The sequence below is a fragment of the Macaca fascicularis genome, chromosome 5 (assembly GCF_037993035.2).
Source record: "Macaca fascicularis isolate 582-1 chromosome 5, T2T-MFA8v1.1".
Classification (NCBI taxonomy): Eukaryota; Metazoa; Chordata; class Mammalia; order Primates; family Cercopithecidae; genus Macaca; species Macaca fascicularis.
In genome coordinates, this window is record NC_088379.1 from 100,443,819 (window position 1) to 100,462,971 (window position 19,153).

Consider the following 19,153-nt stretch of genomic DNA (forward strand, 5'->3'; position numbering starts at 1 on the left):
ACAAGCGTGTACTACCATGCCTGCCTTTAGCAGAATTTTTAAAAATATAAGATAGGGTGATTTGTTGACTGTTTTTTGGCAGCAGTGTGCACACAGTCTTCAGCTACAAAGTAATTCTCTATACATGCTAGCATTTTGTCTGAAATTTTCTTAAAGGAATCCATTTTGAAAAACTGAATGACCCTGTAATAAGCTTAACAAGTGTTTGGGATTGCAATAAATGATATCAGTTGGCAAAACTTTTTACACTGCAGTAACATTCTCTTTGGTAACAACCAAATGTGGTGTGAAAGATACAATAATATATTTTTAGATTCAAATTTAAATTGAAAACATTTATTAAGTGTAAATTTTGTAAAACTCTACAATTTAAAGATTCTATTTTCTAAGACCATGCTAATTTGTATTCAAATGTAAGATTTCCAGCCATTTAGGAGTTATCTAAATAATTTTTTTCTATTGATGATAGTTAATCTGGTAATAATGAAAATGAAAATATCTGTGAATAAAGTGGTTTTCAGTAATATTTCTCTGTGTACATTCTAATCTTACTTCAGGAGAAATCTTCCTTAGGGAGCTACTTAAAGGGGATGACTGCTGGACGAGTGGAAGGACATTATGATAGTAATAACACAGATCCCCAGTGGAAACTAGGGCTGGTTAGGAAGTGGGAAGACAGAGATGCTGATAATACACTCAGGAGTTCCCTCACCATACAGATGGGAAGGGAGAGTGAATACACACCCCAGGGTCCTTGGACGAGTAGCCTGAAGCACAAATTATTTTTTACATGTTTTATTTGTCATATTAATTATAACTTTACATTATATTTCCTAATATACTTTAATATAAAGCAAGAATTCCTTTTAAATCTTTGGAGTAAAATGAATAATCCAAAGGTTGTTTAACCAGTGACTTCAGATACCTCTTTGTACCAGGAGATAAGTATGAAGAAGTCTTAAATAAATCTTAACCTACTGGGGTTTTTAGTAAAACTAACACATATTTGATGTATATAATAAATAGAACTCTGAAAAATATTAAATACCATATCCTAGATAGATTTCTAGAAAACCATGGTTTTCATAAAATATTTTCCACTTTAAAGGTAAGTTATCCCTGATTCACTTTTATTTACAAGTACATACAATCTTTGTGATTAACCAGTTATTGGATACTAATAATCTTAGTAAAAACATCTGAAGATACTTTTTTTTTTTTCCCCTGAGACAGAGTCTCACTCTGTTGCCCAGGCTGGAGTGCAGTGGCCCAATCTCAGCTCACTGCAACCTCCAGAGGATACTTATTTTTTAACATGCTTTGTACCCAAAGGCCATTACATTTAGTCTGTGAATGTGTTTAGTAGCTGTAATTGAGCTGCAGGACAATTTGAAAACTAGAATTGAACTCTTAACCCCAGGTTTCCTCTGTGATAATTACAGGATGAAAAATAGCCAAGAGAAAACAAATCTATTTATCTTCATTAATAAAATGCCTCACAGTACTGTTTATTACTTTTAAAATATAATATTTTCATTTTACTTATACCTACACATACACACTGTATGTATGCATGTATGTATGTGTGCATGTTTTGTTGAATTAGCTGTTTAATACCCAGATTTCATGAAACAGGAATCATAAAAACTCGTAGTTATTTTCAAGTAATAATAGGACATACTCTCTGCCAGGCACTGTTTTAATGTTTTAAACATATAATTGCATTTAATATTTATATTAACTCTGAAAAAAAAATCAAGGACCAGCATGATTAAATAACTTGCCCAAAATCCCATAGTAAAGACTCAAGCTGGTGAACCCACGCAGCCTGACTCTGACGTCCATGATCTTAACTACACATGGTATGGATTCCTACTTATTTTTATTAATAAAAAGGAAGCCTTTCTAGGTAAATCTATGGAAGTTTATTATCAAAACAATTTGTGGTGATAGTGTTCATAGATTTTCCTGGTTTGAAAGTGAACAGCCAGCCCTATGTTTGAGCTCTAGCATAGGAGCAGGCTGCTTCCCAGCTCACATCTGTGCTGTACCTTTTGAAGTCATGCTTCACTGCGTCTTTGATGTGTTTCTTCTGCCTTGGTTCCTTTCAGGTGTCTAACTTCAAATGAATGGTAATGGTTCCATTCTTCAGTGATAACATAATAGAACTGGAGTTCTTTTATTCTTGTTACATTGGTCATAATATGCTGCATTTTTATAGACCTTTATTTTAACTAATCAAAGTTTTGAGTTTCAAGATTTATCTTTTGGTTATTATTTTATGTTTAGTCTATTCAATGACAAATTAAATTTGAAACTTTAAAAGTTTTTGGAAACACTGCTGTATTCAAAAGAGGTGTGGTGAATAAATTTTATTTTTATTTTGACAGGCAATAATGGGGTGAAAAGCCTTACGAGCCATTTCCTCTGTTCTCATCGAGGTGCAGCTCACCTTCGCTTCCTTGATTTTGGGTACTCACCTCCTACTCTGGTCAGTTTCCTAGTGCACCTCCAGTTTTGTAGTAATAGTGAAGGATGACCTGGGGCTGCAATGCAACTCTATACCAGAAACTTCTAAGACATGTGAAATGTAAACATAACCTTTCTAAGTTTAGAGAAACAAAGAGTAGAATGATGGTCCCCAGGGGCTGGAGTATGGGGGGAAATGGGGAGATGTTGGTTAAAGGGTACAGGCTTTCAGCTAGAAGATGAATAAGTTCTAGAGATCTCATGTACAGCACGGGGACTATAGCTGATGATATGTATTGCGTACTTGAAATTTGCTAAAAGAATTTATCTTAATTGTTCTCATCACAAAAGCAGGTTAAAAAAGAAACTAATGTAGCCCTTCTATTCTGAATCATCTTTTTTTTTGATATGTGTGAATCTTCTGCGTCGACTCTTCTTCCACTGTGGCTTGCTCCTTCTTGTTGCCAGCTCCCTCTATTACAGATACAAGAAACAGAAACTAATCGTAAGGAAAGTGAATTAGTTGGGAGGATTCAGAGTGGCTCAAAGGAAGATTTAAACAATGAGGCCTTAGGATTAGAGCCAGTTGCCTGTTTATCTGAGTGTCTAGAGATCCTACAAGTGAATGACTTCCTCTGGTCAGCTTCTCTGCTCAAGATTACATTATCTGGGAGAAAGTGTGGGAGGATCCAAGACATTCCCCACCTGCCCCATTTCCATGCCAGAGGGATGGGTACTGTGTAGAGGAGCTTGAAGCAGAATACTGGAGAGGGGATATTGGCCAGGTCTCTTGGTCTCTGCTGTCTTCTTTATGTCTGCCTGACTTCCCTGCCTGTCCCCGCAGATTGTTTCACATGTAATATGGGCCATAGGCAGTTTAGTTTAATGCAGGATTTTGCTCTGGGAAAGAAAGATTTGCTGAAAATAGAAAGAAGTAGTGGCTCTGGATTTCAAATCAATTTCATATTGATCACTGGATAATTGTCAGTGAATCATGTTTTTCACTAATCAGGAGTGCAAATTAGTGAGATTAATGAATGTGACTGAGGAGATAATAGTGGGCCAGATCCTAGCAGCCAAATATTTTCACCCGGGTCCTTCTTCCAGGAAAATCCAGAGAAGAAAGAGGAAAAATTAAATTAGTAATACTGCTGGTTCTTCTGGGTTAGCTTCTTGTAAGCATTTCTCTGCCGTTACCCAATATGAAGAGAGCAAAATAGAGTATCAACACTAAAAGATGAAAAAAATCACAAAATGTTGATGATTAGAATTTTATAAAATAAATATATCATAGATTAAATATTTCATAGAAGTTTTAATTATATAATTTAAAGAGTAAATAATAGGGTAGAAAGTTATATAAGGGACTATTTTTAAAGCTATATTTGTATTTTTTTAAAATTTCAGTTCAATATCAGGCAGTTGAACTTTAAGGCAGTTCAGAATAAATGGTTAGGTTAGAAAAGGTGAGACTGACAATAACCACGGAAATTCTTAATTTAAGAATGGTCACTTTCAAAACTTGTAAAGAAATACGTATTTCTTTCAGTCACAACCTAAAATTTTTGTCTCTTGTTTATATCTTCTGTTTAAACTTTGCAAAACCAGTTTTTAATTAAAATTCTAAATATAAGCAAATATTAGTATCTAGTCTATTTATGTGTATCCTTTAAGAAGAAATACTGAGTCAGGAAGTGTTATTATTTTGGCATAACAGAGGATCAGCCTATATAGGGAAGGAATTTGGAAGAATTATTTCTTCTCTAGTAATCTGTGTTAATATTTGTTACCTCATCAAGTATATTAAAAGTGTTTAAAAATTTCAGTGGAACAGAATAGTTAAAACCATCCTGAGCAAAAATAACAAAACTGGGGGAATCACATTACCCGACTTCAAGTTATGCTACAGAGCTGTAGTAACCAAAACGGCATGGTACTGGCATGTAAAACAGATACACGTACCAGTCAAACAGAATAGAGAACCCAGAAGTAAATCCATATATCTATATATCTACAGTGAACTTGTTTTTGACAGGGGTGCCAAGAACACACATTGGGGAAAAGCCAGTCTCTTCAAGAAATGATGCTGGGAAAACTGGATGTCTATATGTGGAAGAATGAAACTAGAGTCTTATCTCTTATCATATATGTAATGGTTAATACTGAGTGTCATCTTGATTGGATTGAAGGATACAAGGTGTTGATCCTGGGTGTGTCTGTGGGGATGTTGCTAAAGGAGATTAACATTTGAGTCAGTGGGCTGGGAAAGACAGACTCACCCTTAATCTGGGTGGGCACAATCTAATCAACTGCCAGCACAGCTAGAATGTAAGCAGGCAGAAAAATGTGAAAAGGGAGACTGGCCTAGCCTTCCAGCTTACATTTTCTCCTGTGCTGAATCTTCCTGCCCTCGAACATCGGACTCCCAAGTTCTTCAGTTTTGGGACTCGGACTGGCTCTCCTTGCTCCTCAGCTTGCAGACAGGCTATTGTGGGACCTTGTGATTGTGTGAGTTAATACTTAATGAACTCCCTTTTATTTATATATATATATATATATATGAATATATGTGTGTGTGTGTATATATATATATATTCCATTAGTTCTGTCCCTCTAGAGAACCCTGACTAATACAGTATATGAACATAAAATCAAAATAGATTAAAGACAAATCTAACACCCCAAACTATGAAACTACTCAAAGAAAACATTGGGTAAACTCTCCAGGACATAGGACCGGGCAAAAATTCTTGAGTAATACTCCACAAGCACAGGCAATCAAAGCAAAAATGGACAAATGGCATTATATCAAGTTACAAAGCTTCTGTACGGTAAACAGTCAACAAAGTGAAGAGACAACCTACAGAATGGGAGAAAATACTTGCAAACTACTCACCTGACAAGGAATAAATAACCAGAAAAGGGGCTCAAATACTGGGAAAAAGTCTAATCTGATCAAAAATGGGCAAAAAATCTGAAGAGACATTTCTCAAAAGACATACAAATGGCAAACAGGTAAGTAAAAAGGTGCTAGACATCACTGATCATCAGAGAAATGTAAATTAAAACTACAATGAGATATAATCTCACTCCAGTTAAAATGGCTTTTATCCAAAAAACAGGCAGTAACAAATGCTGTTGAGGATGTAGAGATAAGGGAATCCTTGTACCCTGTTCGTGTATGTGTAAATTAGCACAGCCACTATGGAAAACAGTATGAAGGTTCCTCACAAAAGTAAAAATAGGACTACCGTCTGATCCAGCCATTCCTCTGCTAGGTATTTACCCAAAAGAAAGGAAATCAGTATATTGAATAGGTATTTGCCCTTTCATGTTTATTGCAGCACTGTTCACGATAGCCAAGATTTGGAAGCAACCGGAGGTGTCCATTACCAGATGAATGAATAAGGAAAATGTGGTACCGATACACAATGGAGTACTATTCAGCCATAAAAAACAATGAGACTGTGTTATTTGCTGCAACATACGTGGAACTGGAGGACATTATGTTAAATGAAATGAGCCAGGCACAGAAAGACAAACTTTGCATGTTCTTGCTCATTTGTGGGAGCTACAAATGAACTGGTGAAGATACAGAATAGAATGATGTTTACCTCTGGGTGGCAAGGTAGTGGGGTGAGATTGGGAGTGGGAAGTAAGGATGGGTAAAGGCTACAAAAATATACAGGATGAATAAGATCAATTTGATAGCATAATAGGATGATTGCAGCCAACAATAATTTATTGTACATTAAAAAAACTAAAGAGTATAATTGGGTTTTTTTGTAACACGAAGAAATGATAAATGCTTAAGATATTGGTTACCTTATTTACCCTGACATGATTATTATGCATTGAGTGCCTGCATCAAAATATTTCATGTACCCCATAAATGTATACACTTCATATGTACCTACAAAAATTAAAAATTAGAAAAATTCAGGGAAGTAAGCATAAGAAATAATCCAATTTAATACAGGTGTAGTATTAGTAAGTAAATACAATTCTAGCCTATTACAGTTTTAGGATTCTATTAGGAATTAGAAGAAAAGGGAAGCTAGATTTCAGTTAAGCTCTTTCATTGAATCTGTGAAAGACGTTTGTGGGGAATTAAAATTCATTGAACTGCTATAAGTAATAGTTCTTCATAATTAACCCCCCAACATGCCCAATTTACAGAAATGCAAATGGGGGATAAATGGTTATTTTAAAGAATCACTGCTTTGACTTTCATGGTTTAGGAGTGAGGTACAATTCATTTTATATTGGGGGAAGACAATCCTGGTGAAGTGAACAGCAAGGGCAGATGACCCAAGGCAGCAATGTGCCCAGTGCGCTTAAAGACCAGCAACGAGGCCAGCGTGCCTGGAGTGGAAGGATCTAAGAGGAAACGAGTAAGAGGGAGTTCAGAGAGGTTAACAGGCACCAAGATCATGATTGGTCTTACAGACAGTCTTAAGGACTTTAGTTTTTATTTTTAGTGATATGGAAAGTCATTGGAATGTTTTGATCACATGAATAATATGAACTATCATTGGTGATTCTGGCGGCTGCGTGGAGAGGAATGTTAGGACAATGGGTGGGAGTGAGAGACCTGCTAGAAGCTACTGAAGCGATTCCAGGGTGGCAGGGGTGGAGCTGATGAGAAAAGGTAAAATTCAGGATGTATTTAAAGGACAAATAGAAAGGATTTGAATTAGATGTAGGGAGTAAATGAGAGGGAGGCATCCAGAACAATTCCAAAGATTTTTCCAGATGACATGATGGAGTTCCCATTCATAAGGCTGAGAGGGACTGAGAGGTGAAGGCATGGGTGAAACCAGGAATTCATTTTTAGATACGCTGAGATATCAAAATGGATATTGGAGGCTGGAGTTCAGACTGGCTCCAGATAAAAATTTGAGTTTTGTTAATACATAGGTTTTACCTAAAGCCGCTAAGTGGTACAAGACCATGTAGGTGTAGGGAGTGAATGTAGATAGAAAGCAATATGAGAACTGAGCTCAGAACACTCCAAGGTTTGAAAGTTGGGGAAATAAATGAGCAAAGGCGAATGAGAAAAAGCGAGGTATAGGAAAATCAGGAGTACATGTGTGTCCTGGCAGCCATGTGATGCAAGTATTTGAAAGAGAAGGAATTGATAACCTCAGTTAAGTCCTGTTTAAAGTTCAGCAACTTGGAGAGTCAATGGATGCCCTTGAGAAAAGCAAGTTGGAGTGTCCAGGGACGCCTGATTGGGTTGGTTTCAGTAGAGGTCAAGGCAGGGGAACGAAGTATAGGCAGCAGATTTAGACTGTTCTCTTGAGGAAAAAGGGAGCTGAGAAATTAGTGGCAGCTGGAATAGGAAATGAGGTCAAGAGAGTTTTCTTTGTTGTTTTCAATTTTATTTTTTAAAATTAAAGTAAATACATCATGGGAATGATCTAGTAGAGAGAAGAGAGAAGGGGAAACTGCTGTAGTGCTGTGCTTGAGTTGGCCAGAGAAGACGGAATCTCATACAAAAACAGGGGCATGGGGATGGGCTCAGGTAGGTACCTAGCCTGTTTATCCAGTTGAGGGAAAGCAGAGAGTACATCTGGCCACAGATGCAGTTTGGTAATTAGATGTGGTGGGGCATAATAAGGTAGGAGGGGTTTTTTGGTTTATGTGTGTGTGTTTGTTTTAGTTTCTGTGAGCTGTCCTAAACAGAGGACTGAGGAGTGTGGGAACAAGAAGTAAGGAATGGCTAGGAGAGAAGGCGCTTTTAGAAATTAAGTACAGGCTAGTGCTCAGTGATTTTCCAAGACCAGCTATTGCCTGTGCTAGGATCTACTATATTCTCCCTCTGTTTGTTCCAACCCTTCATTTTACAGCGCTTACAGGATTGCCTCAGACTTGCTTTTTTCCCTTCCTCCCAGTTCTTGTTGATGCCATTCCTTCAGCCTCCCACAGCACCATGGACACGGGGCTCTTGTGTGCAGTGGGCTTTGACTAAAGAGTTGAGACAATGGAGGGAGATTACAACATAATCCTTCCTGCCCTTATTTTTTTAATCCTTTTCCTCATGCTTCAGAGCAGGGGCTCTTCCTTTTTTGTGCCATGGATCCCTTTGGCAGTCTAGGGAAACCTAGGACTGCCTCTTCAAGGTAATTTTTAAATGAAAAAAAAAATGTATATATATAGCATTACAAAGGAAATTAATGAATAGAATACAGTTTTCAAAAATATAAAAAGCACAATTGTGCTATAATCATGTGTCTTTATGATGTGTGAAACAAAGTCTAGTGGCAGGTCGCGTGACTGTGTTATTTTCAAAGTAGTAATGTAAACAATCTTTCAAGATATCTGTAACAGCTGAGATATGTGAAAATGTTTGTGATTTCCACCGGTGGCAAGGTCACAGGTATTGGTAATTGTACTGTGATTTGTTGCCTATATTCATAAAGAAACGCTAGATCTTAGTTAAATGTTCATAAAAATAGAAAATCTTTTTCCCATCGAATTTCTATCCTTCATTCTGTGCATGAATCTTTTTGGCATCTGTGGTCTTCAGGTTAATGACCCCTACCTCAGTGGTACCTCTGAGTATACCGCTCTTGTCCAAGACTGGATCCTACTACCTGTGGTCTAGCCTCCTACGCCCTCCTCACCAGCCCCATTTTCTTCGAAACTTACTCCAAACAGATATCCCAGATTGTTCTTGTATCTTAAATCTCTCTCTCCATGGGTCCTTTTCTTTTCTTCTTGGAATATGCTTGGATTTGTGTTCTTTCTTCCATTTCCCAGGAGGGCAATAAATAGACTTGCTTGTGTGGCTGTGGCTAGTGCAATGACTGGCATGTGCCCTGTAAATGTTTACTACTTGTAGAAGGTACTCACTAAACGTTTATTAGGTAAATAAACAGATACTTCTGTTTCCACTGGGAATTTTCAGGTTTTTTTTTTTTTTTTTTTTTTTTTTTTTCCAATTAGAGAATGTTATAAATGTCTTCCTGCTGGAAAGGGGAAAATGCTCATAAGAATTATTTCCCATCATGTAAGCCCCTTTGGTAAACACAGGAGAGTCTGCAAATTTCATCAGTCAAACCATGAAAGTTAATGTCGTCGTAGAGGGGTATACTAGATTTCCAAATGTAAGTAATTTTGATAAGAAAACTGAGAGTGACTCTTTGTCAAACCAGTTCATTGGTTTCTATGAAAGTCTGGTGACAAAAATAATTTTGAGTGAGTTATAACTTGTTGGACTTTGGAATTAAAAATATAGTTAATCTCTATTTATTTAAATGACATGTTAAAAATATAGTTCTGATTTGAATTTTGCAGTGGATGCTAAGTAGACACATGTATCTTAGAGAAAAAGGATAGGATTCAATGACCTATTCCTAACTTCCAAGAAGTTAGTTTTGGAGAAGTGTTGGCTATTAGTATTAGAGCATGTTTTTATCCTTGACATGGATTTACTTTTAGTCTATAATAATTTTAAAAAGTATTTACTTTTCTTGTAGTCCAGTAACTGATATTCTTTGAACACATACCTCTAATTTATGCAGCTATTAATCATATTTTATCTTATAATATTTGTTGTTTTCTGTTCTTTATTGGAAGCTCACTTGAAATTTTATATTTATATATTTATGCAAACATAAAGGAGTCAGTTGAGATCATTATAAAACATATAGGTTAATGCTTGGCATGTGGTAAACACTATACAAATAAAATAAGGAATCACAACCATGCGTATACACAAATATTTATTGTTTCCAACCAGATTTAAAACTGTAAACTCTACGAGTTATGAAGACCTTGTTTGTCCTGTACATCTTCGTACACTCAGTGCCTGGCATAATGTAGGCTCATAGTGTGTTATCAGTAATTGTTTGTTGCGTGAATGTAAGCCACCGAAGAGCAGTGGCTGTGTGGATTGGAAATAAAGATGGTGGAAGATAAGAGATTATTCAGGTAACTCGTGCTAAAGGGGCAAACACATTTTCCCTTACCTATTTGTATTCAGTGCAGTTAGTATTTCTTACAAATACAAAATGAGTGTAGTTACTACAAGTGGATTAGGTGTAAGGAGGTACAGTATTCAGCTGGGACACACTAGCATAGCTGTCTTCGTTCTTTAGGGCCAGCCTCCATTCTTCTTAGATGTGTACAGGCCATATCAGTTGAACAACATTTTGAATATAATCTGTGGTTTTAAGTGAATATTTGGAAGAAAAGTTATTAAACTGTAGAGATAGGAAAACCTATATGTATACACACATATGGACATTACTCTGTCTAATTTTAAGGAATGATGGAAATTTTAGATATAATTAACCATTGCCATTTATAGATCAAAAAATATATAAATTGATAAGCTATATTTTAATATTACTAAAATAAGATACTTTTACAATTAAGATCTTGCTTTTTCTAGTTCCAAATGGGTGTCATGGTAACAAAAGTACATTAATTGGTTTTCTTACATTTGTGTCCTTGCCCGTTCATTAGGGATTTCGATGTTTTACAGGGTCATGAAAATTAATCAGTAGCATTTTCTTCTTGTAATGGCAAGCACCCACATTAAAATTATTGCATTCCATGTAACTTATCTTTTGATATCACTGTCTTATTTCTCCTCCTTAAAGAAAAGGCAGACCAACTACTAGACTATATATAAGGTAATTTTATACTTGCCAATTGATCTTCCCTGGGGAGCTACTGTAGTTTTTATAAATAGCTTGCTGACTTCGAAGAAGCATATTTCTGTTCTTAGGAACTCATCTGGAAAGAACATTTCTTTGGGGGATATGGAGACCATGTGTGGAATTCCAGCTACAAGAAAAATTCTGGGATTTAGACAAAGAAATATTAGGTGGTTAAAATTGAAAGTCTTTTTGTGAAAAATTGGTTTGCCCTTAATGGCCATATTTTATGTTCTTAGAACCTAATATATTGTGGATTCGTGGTCCCCAGCCTAGAGTTTCCAGACTCCGGGGACCTGCAAACCTAGATTGGTATCACTGATTATATTATCTTGGTCAAAGTACTAACTTGAAATTGTATGTGTTTAATTTATTAAAAATGAGCAAATGTTTATTACTTAAAATGTTTACTACTTAAAAAAGCAACTCGTTTATTTACTAAATTTTTCATAGCATGGAGTTCATGAAGTGAAAATGAAAAGTTGCTTTGGGAAAGACTCATGCCGGTTTGAAGCTTGACCTATATGTGTGATTGCTACCTCCAGAGACTTTAATTTATTGAAATACTGTGTCCAGTTGTAAAGCTAAGAATACAAACCACTTAAGTGAATTTTACTTTACAGTGAATATCAAAGATTGAACTATTTTTTATCCCAAATTAAAATTTCTGATCAAAGATGCAGGCGGTTTTATGGCAGTTCATAAAATACCATATTCTCTCCATGAGGATAATATGTATGGAGGCTATATCTTTTATATAGTATTATCTTTAATGTAATGAATGATAGTGAATTCATAAGTAAAGTAACTTTTATTGTTTTTGGATTAAGAGATATTCAAAATAAGCTTTGTTGTTTTCAAGACTAATGTTGTTTTTTGTTTCTTTTAAAAATTTATTTAGGGGGAGGGGAGGAAGAGCGGGTCATGGTCAGACTAGCAGTACATGCCACCATCAGACTTCAGACACTCTCTGAAGGTGTTTCACACCTCACCCTCCATTTCTCCAAATCACTGTAAAAGCACTAAACCTGAAGATTGAATTCAGTATGAATTCAACATTTTGAAATTTAAACATAATAAATGAATAATTATAGAATTGCTCCAATTTTCAGTCCAATTTGATTTTTAAGAAAACTTTACTTATCTCATTCTTAAATGGCTTAGAAATATTGACCAGAAATTTCTCAGTCATTCCAGTGATTTTACAGCCTTTTTCTTCAGGATGCTGATCAGAGTACTTAACCTATGTTCCTCTTACTGCAAGTTAAACTTATTTCCTGTTCAATCTGTAGTTGAAGGAAAGTAACTGTTTGAGTTATTTGCATTTCCCCTGGGCTGTCTTCATATATTTAAGGACTACTGTGAAGCTCTCTATTCCTTCTAGCATGCCCCAAGATGCCTCATCTACTGAATAAGTCCTTTAGTATCCTGGAATGATAAAAAGTGGACATGAGGTTCTACTGTAATTGTACCCTAATATAAAGGAGAAATATATGAAAATAATTTTATAAAAATGTTTAAGAAGTGCATTTTCAAAAATAATGAATTTGAATATGGAAATATGTGGACACAATTATAATAAGAATAATGAAGTAGATAGATTCTTGTACTCATATGTAGCATCACTGTGAACACCAGAGTTACAAATGCAGGCTGAAAAAGGTTTGTTGTATCAGTGACTCAGAAATAACAAGGGGTATTGAGATTGTGGAGGCAAGTTTTTGATAATGGTGACAAGACTCTGAACAAAACAAATCTCTTGATTTACATAGTTTGTTGCCTTCTTGGAATCTAGTGTGTATTTAAAATCTTTGATAAATACTATGTGTTTATATATAAAATACAGTAAGGTTCTAGACTGAGATAATTATAAACATATTTTTCACTCTCATCATTCTCCAGCCATTCACTGAAGAGTCGTGAGGGACCCTGGAAAATTCTTTGTTTGGGACACTGTCCTGTATTGCAGTAAACCTAGCAAGCCTATTCTTGGCCCGTGAAAAGAAAGACATGCTCCCTAGTCATTGTGCAAGCCAAAAATGCGATAACTTATTTTCAGAAAAAGCTACTCTTTACGTGATCCCCTTGAGAACCTCTGCTCTAGGGTAAGCTTTTGAACTTGAGGTCTATTTTCTAAAGCATCAGTATTTTTATTTTTTCCTTCTCGGTAGTCTATTCAGTTATCTGTTATACTGAAATGTAATCAATAAGGACAAAGGATTCACATTCCTTGTGAATCCATATTCACATATCCCAGAATATGCCTAACATATATTGGATAGCACCAACTATAATAATCTAGGTGCAAAAAGATTGTAAACAAATTATCAGTTGCTAACGAACCCCTGTGGATGATTACTAAAAAGAACCTTTAGTCTTCTTTAAAGGATCCTTCTTTAAAGGAATTCTGGTTCATATTGAGTATTTTATTTTATAATATGTGGGGGGATAAGAACACCAAACATTTATAGAGCACTTATCTGACAGTTATTATGTTACTTGCCTTCTCTCTCATTTTTAAGTCTGATAACCATCTGATGAAGCAAGCATTATTAATATCTTCGTTTGATAGAAAAGAAATCAGAGCCATACAGAGGTTAATTATCTTGCTCAAGGTCACACAGCTATTAAATAGTAGAGCCAGGATTTAAACTCAGGTTTCTCGGACTCTACCTCATTTGCTCTAAATTGCAATGGTGTGCAGGTGAATCTTTTCAGATGGTTTTCATCACTATTAAAATTAAAATGTGTCTAACATAGATCTTCAGAGAAACTCTTCCCATCTCTTTTAAAATAACATAACATGTACGTAACAAAAATATGGGATAATTAAAACTCTGAAGACAGAAGATAGTGCTTATTTTTGTTAATCACCTTCAACTTCAACTAAAGGGAAAGGCTGTTTCTCAGTCTTCTGGTTCCAGTTACCACTGAAGAAAAGGAATGTGCATTGCTGCCACTAGTGATATTTGTGACTTCTAGATAAACAGTGCCTTCTAGTCTCCTATGTGTTCTCCTTTTCAACGTTAATAAATTTATTTAAAATAAAGTTATTTGAGTTAATCAAATGAGTGCTTGTGCTTGGAAGTGAAATAATCAGATTTTTACTTATATTTAAATTTTAGAGAGGTCCAATTTGATTATTCCACACTGTATATGTTTATTGAAACATCACTATGTGCCCCATAAATGTGTACAATTTGTATTTGTCAAAATAAAATAAAATAAAACTTCAAATAACTTTGCAGTTGTTGACACAGCCTCTTCCAGTTTTCTGCTAAAAGACCAGTGAAGGCCCGGGGGGAAGATGACAACAAAAAAGACTGACAATTGCTAGAAATTTTGATGCATTTCTTTCACCTATAAGGAGCTGGACTGGGAAAAAAACAGATTGTCTCATGAAAAAGAAAACCCAGCTATCCAAAGTAAGAAATGTAGAGGTAGTTTTTGTTGTTATTGTTGTTGTTTTATAACGTCTGCTGCTTGCTCAGAGACCCATGATCTTTTAATGGCTAGAAAACCGGGCAGCCCTCCATCTGCTGCAGGGGTGCTGTTTTTCTGAGGACGCTATAGCATTACCATCACTCATGCTGCCTCCTGACCTCCTGTTCTGTGTGTCTCCATTCTCTTCTTATGTCTTGCTCCATCCAGCCAGCAGCTGTAAGTCATAGAAAGTAGCAAGAACCTGGGAGACGGGGAGCAGCTGACTACTGCATCCTGAAAGGAAGGGGTTTCCTCCTGTAAAAGGCTCAAGATGGGGACAGAGAACTCAATGGTAGGCATTTTAGTTTTCAAGTGTTCCTTTTGCTGATTAACAATGTGTAAGAAGAAGGTCCTGCTGCGGTCCAGAAGATCAGCTTTAAATGAATATATCACAGTCACTGAGAACTGGGCTTCTGACTCTTCACATCTTTCTCTGTTCTTGCTATAGCATTGAAAAGGGATGTCTATAATCATCTAAGGTCATAATGAACAGGCCAAACCTTCTGTTTGGTGGTAGATGCCATCATCATTACAGAAAGGCAATAGAAAGGTTCCAAACAACTTGGGACCTAATTTAAGAAAACTATGCCAGGTGAGGGCCTATCATCCTAAAGATGCAAGAGGAAAGCACATGTTTTGAAATTTATAATGACTGGAACACTTAGAAAACAGTGTAGCATAACAGAAGGTAGAAGATAAGATATTTATGAAACTTCAGCAAAGAGCCCTAAGGAGAACAAACTGCTTCTCTAAAGGTTTGGGAAGATTGCAAGGAACACTAAAACAAGGTGGGACTCAGATCTGCAGAGGGGGCAAGAAAGAATTCATGTTTTTAAAAACTAAGTGAAGTAAAGAGTATGCTTCAGGAACTCTTTCAGATCTCAAGAGAAGGATCAAGAAATGAAATGAGTGAGATCAAAAAGTATGGAGGAGAGAACTGAAATCCAGTCTGAGGAAGGATAAATGCAGATGGCTGATAAAATATGAAAAAAATACAGCCTTACTCTTATGCAAAGAAATGCAAATTAAAATAAATTAACAAGTAAGAAGATGTGCCATATTAACAAATATTTAAACAAATGACAACATACTTTTGATGCAAGTTCAGTGAAAAGGTGCTACGTGAAATGTGTAGCCATTTAGGCAGTTTCGTACCATTTTCTGTAGAAGGTTAGCACTTTATCCTTAGTGCATAGTTACACACATATAATAAGATTTATATAAAATGACAACAGAATTTGGAAAGAATCTAGTGAACTATATTTAGATGTAATAATTTACGACCTTAAAATCATGGTTTAAAAAAATTTTATATAAGAATATCCTTCCAATATAATGTACTTTATACATTTCCCAAGCTGGAAGCTAACAGATGAACAAGGAAAATAAATATATTAATTAGGAAATAAATTTTGGAAACTGCTTGCTACCCAGATTTATTATAACTTACTTCCCAGGTCATTTATTATTACTTGAAAAAGCATAAGAAGTGTTAGCTCATTACAGGTTCTGAGATGTCCTCAAAAAGACATTTGTTAAATTTGCTTAAACCTATTTTAAACAATAGAACACTTTTTTTTAGTGGAATAGATACTAATATCTCCCAGAATGTTCTTCAAATATCAGTTTAGAAAACAATGTGTTAATGAAAAAAATATGTATTTTTGAAAAACATGTTTATGTAAAATGGAAGTAAATACACCAAATAATTTAAAATGATCTCTGAATAGAATTGTTTTATGCTTGAATGTAACTCCTGAATTTTCCTCAACAAGAATTTCAATAGAAATGCAATGCTTTTATTATAAAAATATATAGCAGGTAAAAAATATGGAAAATAAATTTGGCTATAAAATTTAGTCATTAGAAGATATAAAATGGAACCATCCTTCTGATGGAATTCATACCATAATTTTTTTCTATTACAGAATTTTGGATTAGGCATTTATTTTAGAATATGGCAAGAGATATTTTGACCAAATTTTTAGTGGTACACATGAGTTAGTTTCTCTTGAACTATAAATTAGTTCAAATAGACCAAAAAATGGAAAGAGTTATCTTGAGTTAAAGAAGAGTGAAAATAGTTGTTTTCATTTTGTTTTAATCAAAGAACTCAATATAACTCTTCTTATTTGTATTAATTGTAATCAAATGAAAAATGGGACAGGTAGGTTAGTTGCTGTTGATGGCTGAAGGGCATGAGTGTGTGGATGTATATGTGTGTTTAAACTTTGTAACTTCTACTTCATTTTTAATACATCAAAGTGAAAGACGCTGTAATCCTATCTCCTCAGTCTTTCTCCACCCCTTCCAAATCAACTTAAATTCTTCTAATTATTCACAGATGAGATTAAGTCCAAAATAATTTTTTTTACATTATTGTTCTATTTTCTCTTTTTCTTTAGAGATGACTACCTTTGTTTTTGCAATTATGTTAATAGGTAAGCATGTCAACATAATTTACAATTGCCATAATTATTTTATTAATGCAAGACTTTTAGACTGTCCGAGGCAGATCTGGAAGTGATTTAGATGCTTGCCTTTTTTGAAGAATTTGAACTGTTGTCCCATCAGACTGTCTAGAGCCAATTAAATTGGGAGATGAGAGAATTGAGCTTCCAGAGGCCACTCTTTGTGTTAGAATGGGTAGTATTCATTGTAAGTTGTAAAGTGAGGTTGAAAGAAATGCATGTTCTAGTTAATAATTTTTTATAAAAAGAATTATTTTTTAACAGATTGAAAAAAATTTCCATCTTCTATATTTTGAAACGCTTTCCATCTTTTAATTTTTCATGACTTAAACTGTAGGTTATAGCACATAATACCCTTCCCACGAGGGAGGCTTTTAATAGTGGAGTCAACAAACCAGTTTTATTTTGTTTACTGTAGTGTGTATAAGGGGAAAATAGTATTCCCCTAACCCCCACATTAATTTATTAGTTAAGACATTATTTCAGAAGATCTTGTGCATATGTATTTTTAGAATAAAGATAGAAAGCACTGGAATCCTTATATGGTCAACTCCTGCTTTTTTAATTTGTTGAACACTTTGATCAGTGTAGGGTGGCAGTTTTCCGGCCAGATCTTAAACCAGGTGGCATAAAGATGATGAATCTTAAAATATTCTCTGACAAGACTTAAAAAAAAGAGTTAATACGCAGTGATAACGAAGTATTTAATATTTGAGAAATCCATGAAAATAGCAAAATATTTTTGTAATATTTTGGCTCAGACTGTGAGGAGATTACTTAATTGCATATAAATGACTAAAGGGTGGCATGGTTAAAATTTCAAAAGTAAAATATTTTCATTTTATCCAATAAAAAAAATCTTCCTCTTCCTGGGTCTCCAGGAGCCCAGTTAATGATTTGCATTGTGATCAGCATCGTTTTGGAGATTTTCATCAGTGACTTATTAAAACTTGTTGGTTTGATTCGAAATTTTCCTTCCTCAGTGAAACTATCCTACTGGAGTAAGAGAAGCAACATTTTCTGCCCCCGTTCTCTCTTCACAGATTATTCCTTAACACTCCCCTAAACTGTGTGGAATTATTACAGATGATGTGAGAGATTGTAGGTTGAAAGAATTTAACAAATTAATGAGACTTATTTTATTTTATATAGAGATTCTTTCACTAATGGGAAAAACTTTGGTTCCCCTTTGGTTAGGGAGGAAATTAAGTTAAAACCTTTGATCCTAAAGGATTTAGGTAGGTCTGAAAATTGGATGGTGTATGCTACAAACTTGAAGAGCAAAAACTGAGTATTTAGAAGCACTTAGAAATCCAGAAACAAAAGTAAGATGTTGAGTAAATACTGTTTTCAAAGTAGTCATCAGATGTTAGAGAATCATATATATGTAATTTTACAGAAGGCATTTCTTGATAATAAGGATTACTTCTTACTAAGTTTTTTATTCCTACATCTAGAAAGCAGTTTTTATGTAGTAAGGTTGCTTAAATATCCATCAAGAAAATTTTTAAAAACTGAGGCCTAAGGATTCAATTTATGTACTTTGATTGAACCTGTTTGTAACTATTGGTTTCTATAGCCAGGCATATTCCATTTTTTCAGATTGTCTGCTATTTATAAATATTAAACTTCTATTTTTTTAGTTTTTGTAGGAGTTTGCTTCCCCTGTCAGTAAGCATTGAGATTATAGTGTAGTAAATACTGTTTTATAATGTTAAAACCTGTTTTGGAGCTTGGCGGAGCTGAGTCTTCTTGTATAGGCATTTCTGGTGCCAGTGCATCCTACAAGCGGTTCTTGGACAAAGTCCATGTAAAAGTTGGCTTTTATATGTCTTTCTCTTTCACAAGAACCCATCCCATTCCATTTTCTTTCATTTTATTCTGTAGTCCTTCATATATATGTATATCTCTTTTGCCTGGGTCTTGAGAGTCATAGGCAGTATAGTGCTGTGATTAAGATAAAGGATGCTGCTGCTAAGGTGGCTTCAAATCGCGGTTCTGCTGCTTGCTAGCTGGGTGACTGAGGGTAAGTTATTTAATCCCTCTGTGTCCCTGAGTTAT

The 19,153-nt window shown here is 35.0% G+C and overlaps 1 protein-coding gene across 10 annotated transcripts in view; it reads left to right on the forward strand.

The window, feature by feature from the left end:
• The window catches only part of BMPR1B (bone morphogenetic protein receptor type 1B), a 403,442-nt gene that overhangs the window by 75,330 nt on the left and 308,959 nt on the right, over positions 1-19,153 (forward strand). The gene's annotated exons all lie outside the window — the stretch shown is intronic.